The sequence below is a fragment of the Sturnira hondurensis genome, unplaced genomic scaffold (genome assembly GCF_014824575.4).
Source record: "Sturnira hondurensis isolate 20B ecotype Veracruz unplaced genomic scaffold, ASM1482457v3 Scaffold0009935, whole genome shotgun sequence".
In the NCBI taxonomy this organism is placed as follows: domain Eukaryota; kingdom Metazoa; phylum Chordata; class Mammalia; order Chiroptera; family Phyllostomidae; genus Sturnira; species Sturnira hondurensis.
Window position 1 is genome coordinate 3414923 of NW_028082566.1, and position 6805 is coordinate 3421727.

Genomic DNA, 6805 nt, shown 5'->3' on the forward strand with positions numbered 1-6805 from the left:
TCAATGTTCATTATTTTTCTCATAAGCTCATTGACATTCTAAGAGTAATTTCTTGATTTGCCCTTTGTGGAAAAGCTTGATGAACTTTCTTAAAATGATTTACTAATGATTTAACTTCATAATGATGTATTGCTATTAAAAGTATAATTGAAATAGAAATGCAAGTTTTCAGTTAATTACTCAATCCAAACAGTGTAGAAAATGTGTTCTGAGCTTTTTCTCAACATGCTCTCATCTGATGGCTGCCATTCTCGAAACTTGTTAAAGTCACTGGAAACTTGCATGTTTCCAAAGCCAATGAGTGCTTTTCTGTCATGGTCTTCTTCGTCAGAACTATCACTTTTCACTAGTCCCTTCTTGAAACCCTTTCCTATACATGTTTGTCAATTCAAGGGAAGAGAATTTAGAGACCCTCTAGAGAAGGCTGCTCAAGATACTGGCCCTCCTTTTGTAGCTTGTAAGTGGGGTGATGGGGTGCCCATGCTCTTGTGTGAAATGGGCCTCGTTCGTACCTTGTTACAGCATCAGCACATTACCCTCTGACCCGAAAAAGAAAAAGAAGAAAAGAGACACTGGTAACAATGGTAACTATCAACAGTATCCACAGAATACATACCTAATCATATTATAGTGAATCTAGGGAATGTCAAAACTAAGAGATATGTTTAAAAACAACTAGAGAAAAAAGAACAAATAACCTTCAAGATACTGTATCTACAATTAGACTTATAACTGGTTCTTTATCTGCAACAAAAAGAACCAGAAGACAGTGAAGTGATCATTACAGTGAGCTAAGAGGAAATAATTGTCACCTAGAATTATATTCCCAGTGAAAATACATTTCAAATATAAGGTAAACAAAACAAAAATCCCAAAGAGTTTGCCTCAGTAAGAAAAGAAACCTTGGATGTCGACTTCAGGCAGAAGGAGGGAGATCCCAGATAGAAGGTCTGAGTAGCAAGAAAGAATATAATCAAAGGAAATATAAATAATTCTAAACATTCATTGGCTATTTAAGATAATAGCAATCGTTAAAAAATGGAAACAATCAAATTAAAACCAAAAAGCCTGACAAAAATAGCATGTATATTGGAATGGACTCATCAGAGTTAAAGATCTTTGTTTGGAGGTCAGTAAAACCTTTGAATAAGTTTAAATGTTGACAAGTTATATTTGCATGTTTAGATTTTTAGAGCAAACACTCAAAGAAATTAGGACTAACTTGACTGGATGCTAACTATATCGCTCCTTTTACTAGCCTAGGCTACAGCACCCTGCTTTTAAGACTTGTGGTGTTCACACTTACAAATCCTACCACAGAATCTAACATTGCCTAAGAAACCATTTCTATCATCAGATTTTGACTGCCATTGATCAGAGAAAGTTGGAGTAAGTGCATGTCATGTCCATCTTCCCTCTCAGACAGCTTGATTTTCCAGCACTTAGTTCCTACAGCGCTTGGCAAAAGATGGTAGAAATGTACATTGGTTTTCTGACTTCTCCCTAGCATGATAAAAAGTTGATGTTCTCTAATATCCTAATGAAAATAACCTAGGATTTACAAGTGCTGAACTTCTTATATTAGATTTCTCAAATGCCTGTTTTAATCAATGCTAGGCAAAGACCTTATTTCTTTGTACTTTATATTTCTCTTTCAAATGATCTGTCTCTCATTTGGTGGGAAAAGTACATATATATGCTCTGGACTATAACAATGCTTATATTATAGTTTACATGGCATTTTGTTATTTTCAAAGACCTTTGGCAAACATTGTTATTTTTTATGAGAAGATTTTCAGGAGGTAGAAAGAATAGATGTTAAACTTATTTCTAAGAGTTGGTACTGCAGCTTAGAAAGGTTAAGTGAGTGCCTAAGATGCTACAACTGGTAACTGATGGGAGAAAAGAGCCCTTCTGGTACCTGGAGGTGAGAGCCTGGTGTTTTGTGACTCCTTGAAGCTCTCTTTCAAACAGTGTTCAGTCACGTTAAGGACACAGAAGCTCTTTGGGAAATCTGCACCGAAGAGTTTGCATTTGCATAAATGTGCAGCAGATCCTGGATAAGGAAAAAAAGAGAGAGAATTTGATATTCTACAACAGGAAGCAAAAATCTCTTTTTAGTTAAAAAAAATTTAAGAAATTCATTTAATGACCACATTTTCAAATTTTCCAAGCCCTACCTTACAGCGTCAGATTGTGTGTGCATCAAGTAACACACACACACATTGGAAGTTTTTGTTGAATAGTATTTGATGGTACCAACATAGATTATATATAATAATTTCATTGAAGACCAAGCTTTATATACAACCATATTTCTACATATGGATTTATTTTCACTCTTTTCTTTTCTGTCACATACATATTTTAAGACTTTTGATTATGAGATCTGTTTCGCATCAGAAGATTATTTTCCTTGAAACAAGTTATTAGAAAACAGTAAGGAAGCAACTTCACAGTTGTGGTTTAGACTTTGTACACATGCACCTACACATTCATCTCCATTTTGTTTGTCTTTTAGGTAGTGTTTGAACTCTCTGGCTGTGTTACTTTTTAAGGTTTATTGGCAGTAGACTGGCCAAAGCCACATACTTTGGAGAGGCTAACACCCCTGAATTGTGCTGAGCCTTTTTCTTCAAAATTCAGTCAAGGAAGTTTATTACATGGATACTACAGATCTTAAAAGTGAATTAAGTTCTGGTCAATGAGAAATCTTGTGAAACCAATCAATGAGTAGTCTATCTCTGATACAAATATAACTTAAAAACTTAACTTTACATCAGAATACGGTTTTTTTGTTTCTTTAAATCGTCAGCTGAGGATATATTTATTGATTTTAGAAAGAAAGGAAGGGAGATATCCTTCTTTCTTGCCTTTTTAGAAAGAAAGAAAGGAAAGAAATAGCAATTTTTTAAATAATTTTTTTAATTTAATTCTTGTTCAAGTACAGCTTTCTGTCTTATATTCCCAAGAAATAGCAATTTGAGGGAGACACATCTATCTGAGGGAGAAACACCCATTGGTTACCTTCCATAAACGGCCTTGCTAGGAATCAAACCCATGAGCCAGGCATGGGCCCTGATGGAGAATCAAACCCACAACCTTTTGGTGTATGGCATGACTCCAACCAAATGAGCCACCCACCAAGACATTGGAATAGGTGGGGTCTTTTTGTTTTTTTGTTTAAAATATTTTATTTATTTATCTTTTTATCTTTAGAGGGGAAGAGAAGGAGAGAGGAAGAGGAACATCAATGTATGGTTGCTTCTCGTGCATCCCCTGCTCGGAACTGTCCCCTGCCGGGAACTGGCCTGCAACCCAGGCATGTGCCCTGACTGGGAATCGAACCGTAATCTGGTTCTCAGGCCCATGCTCAATCCACTGAGCTACACCAGCTAGGGCTGGAATAGGTGTTTTAACATTGAAAATACATTTGTGATTTTTAACTCTATGAGTATATTCTCTGAATTTTAAAAAGTAAAGACACACACATTGTGAAAGTCAAATAATTCAGAAAGAGATGGTAATAAATTACAATCTCTTGACCAAGCTCCATGTCTATTCCCATCCTTGCAATCAACATTCCAAAAAGATCTCTATTTTTTTAAGTTTCGATGAATATTTCCTTAACTATAAACACTTCTATCTTTTGAACTTTAGACAATGTCTGATTACTCCATTGTAAAAAAGAAAGAAAGCTGTAGGTCACTGACATTATACCTCCACTCTCCCTGTCTCCTGCTTGCCGTTTGAGGGTTCGCTGCTTTCTCTTCCTCATACTCGTTAGCTTTGTTAACTTTCCATCCTGTAGTGATCCATCTGCATCGCTCCATCTTTTGTAGCCTGTACCTTGACCCTCTGCTCTGTGAGTGCAGTGTGCCTGCCATTTCCTCCCTCTCCCCTCCCTTTCCAACCACTTCTAACTGCTATAACTTTAGCATCTCATCAGAAAAAGTGTTAGTGTTTAAATTGTGTTTACTACCCCAATGGAGATGCGTGTGCTTTGTGGACTGGTTGTCTTGAAAAGTTGACAACTTGTAAATGGCATTTTTATTATTAATGAGTAATTAATATTGTTCACTAGATTAAACAGGGCATCAGTGTGATATTTTCTTCACTGCTGGCCTCATTCCTAATAAGGTCAAATAGATTAACTAGAGTCTCTGTTTTTGTACTTTGCGATGTGCTTAGAAGTCTTGTTTGTTTGTTTGTTTGCCTAATGCTGGCACCACAACTTTCTCATGACAGCTTGAAATGTTCCTGATGGAGAAATTTTTAATTGCTTTTTTTCTAACTGAAAAATGTTCCCATGTCTTCAATTATTTTTATGCTGTAAATCATACAGTCTGTCGCACTCCATTTTCACCTGGAAAGCACCCTCCTTCAGTAACTTGTTGTTCTCCACTAATCTGAATCAGTGGCCCAGCCATGCCTGCCGCCCAGCTGTCTTCCTAGGATTTAGGATTATGTTCCTGAATTGGACCCCAGCTTCCTTTAAAAACATCTGTGTTGAAGACAGTTCTTTTTTTCTTTTGTAAGAACTGAGTTTATTTTATACTTTTTTAGTTGTCAGTTCATCTTGATTTGAGACTAGGATGAGATAGTTTAGAGGAAGGAGATGAGGTACCAAACATCGGCGGAGGTGTGATTCCTTGTCTGTAGATGTTGGAGAAACATCCGTGGGAGCCTTGGCTGGTTGGCCTTGCCTTAGAGTGAGGCATGTCCGCTTGCTTTTCCTTCATTGGAAAATGTGTTGCTTTGTTAATCAGATAATTACAAAGTGGAATATCAATACATGATCAAAAACTTTTCAATAACTATTCACAACAGTATCTTACATACAATTTCCAAAGGAAAGTCATGTCTTGATTTTCAAGCTTAGAATGATGTTCACATTCACATCCCCACATTGAGAAGTCAGGAACGAAATTTAAAGGGCATTCGTTTTCTAAAGTGACGAGGAGTCACCTTGAAAGAAGAGTTTCTCTGTGCTAAGTGCCATGCACGTCATGTGAGGGAGTTGTTTCAATGGAGGCTCTTGTTGTAAATGAAAGATACAGGTTTGTTTTTTTCTTCTAGACCAGTGGCTCTAAATATGAAAAGTAAAGACATGTGCTGGCTTTATATTTGGAAGAAAATAAAAAAGAAAACACTGTTGAAAGCATAGAAATGTAATTTATGTTATCCATATACCAGCTTTAACTCTTCAAAACAAAGTTGCCCTGGCTGGTGTAGCTCAGTGGAGTGAGTGAGGGCTGTGAACCAAAGGGTCACCGATTTGATTCCCAGTCAAGGCACATGCCTGGGTTGCCGGCCGGGTCCCCAGTGGGGGCCATGTGAGAGGCAACCACGCACTGATGTTTCTCTCTCTCTCTCTTTCTCCTTCTCTTCCCTCTCTCTAAAAATAAAAAAAAAGAAATTAAATATTGTTAAAAACTAAAACAAAGTTGTAGGTGATAATGGAGTAAACGAAAGGCATGTATGTTCAGATACATTGTTTTAGTTTGATAAGATTAAGCCCCAGCTAAGCCTGCCATCTAGAAAATTACCCAAGGCCCTAGTTTTTGACATTGTCCTCCTGGCAGGCATCACTGCAGTGATTCCTAAATTATCTCTTTAAGTTACCACCAACTCAGGGGGCCATTCATCATGACCTTTTCCAAAGTTGCTATGACAACAACATAGTATTTGTAACAAGTGGCTAGTTAAGGCTAAGCCTATTTATAAATAGTGTGAAGCACTTGAAGAAATATTATTTATTGAATTTCTAGAGCTTCCAGCTGTTCATATAATTTTAATGAATTTTTTGGAAATGTAGATTGGTTCCAGGGTTGAATTATTTGATCCAAGGATACGTATAAAGGAGGACCCAAAAACCTCCCTGGGATTTATTCACAAAAAGTTGTGTATTTATTCTTACATGTTTAAACTTCACTCACCTTCAAAGAACTCTCTATTTGAGGCAATGTATCTATCAAGACTTTTTCCCACTGCTTTAGATAGTTTTTGAACTTGTTAATTTTGATGCCTTTTGGTGCTTCTGCCATGTATTTGTTTCACTTCTTCCACATCAACAAAATGTTTGCCTTTGAGGACTTTTTTTACCTGAGAAAACCCAAAAAAAAGTTCCTCAAGTTAAGATTGGATGAATAGGGAGGGTGGTAAAAAACCATTGAATGCTCAGCGGGCAGGTGTGCTCGTATATCACCTATCATGAAACGGGCAAATACATTGAGTCTTCAAAACAAAACTCATGAAGTTGAACTCAGCCTCCCACAACAACACCAGCTGGTGCACTGGTGCAGATGGATTACTAGAACTCTCACCCAAGTGGGGGGAGCCTGTACTACAAGGGGCCCTCTGAAAGATAATTTCAGTTTTTTACTCACCCTGTAAATTTTATAAATATGGCATAGAAAAATATTGGTATTTGAATTACGTATTGTAACTCAGAACCCTGTAATTCTGTGGCACAGGTTATAGTATCTTTTCATTGTGGTGAAAAAAGGAGAAAAGGGAAAAACTAATGTTAATACTTGAAACTTCTCAAAGAAAGTAATCAGGTTTTTCCTGAGAGAGGTCAGTGCTCTCTAAAACTTTCTGTTAACAACACATTCTGTTGTGAACACCGCCCCCCCCTTTCCATTTCTGTGTGTCCACCTCTTTGTGTGAATAGCATGTAAGGTAATTCTTGGAGTCACTATCACTGAATTACCAAAATATGTACTTGGGTAATATTTAAAGTAGTCCTAAAAAAGAAGCTAAAATGGTAATCAACTTGTCATTCTATCCTCTGGGAGTTCTT

General features: G+C 36.9%; 1 non-coding gene across 1 annotated transcript; it reads left to right on the top strand.

The window, feature by feature from the left end:
• Positions 1-442: 442 nt before the first annotated feature.
• Positions 443-545, top strand: LOC118995225 (small nucleolar RNA U13). The gene has a single exon (XR_005068229.1). It is a non-coding gene; the product is annotated as a small nucleolar RNA U13 (small nucleolar RNA).
• Positions 546-6805: the final 6260 nt, after the last annotated feature.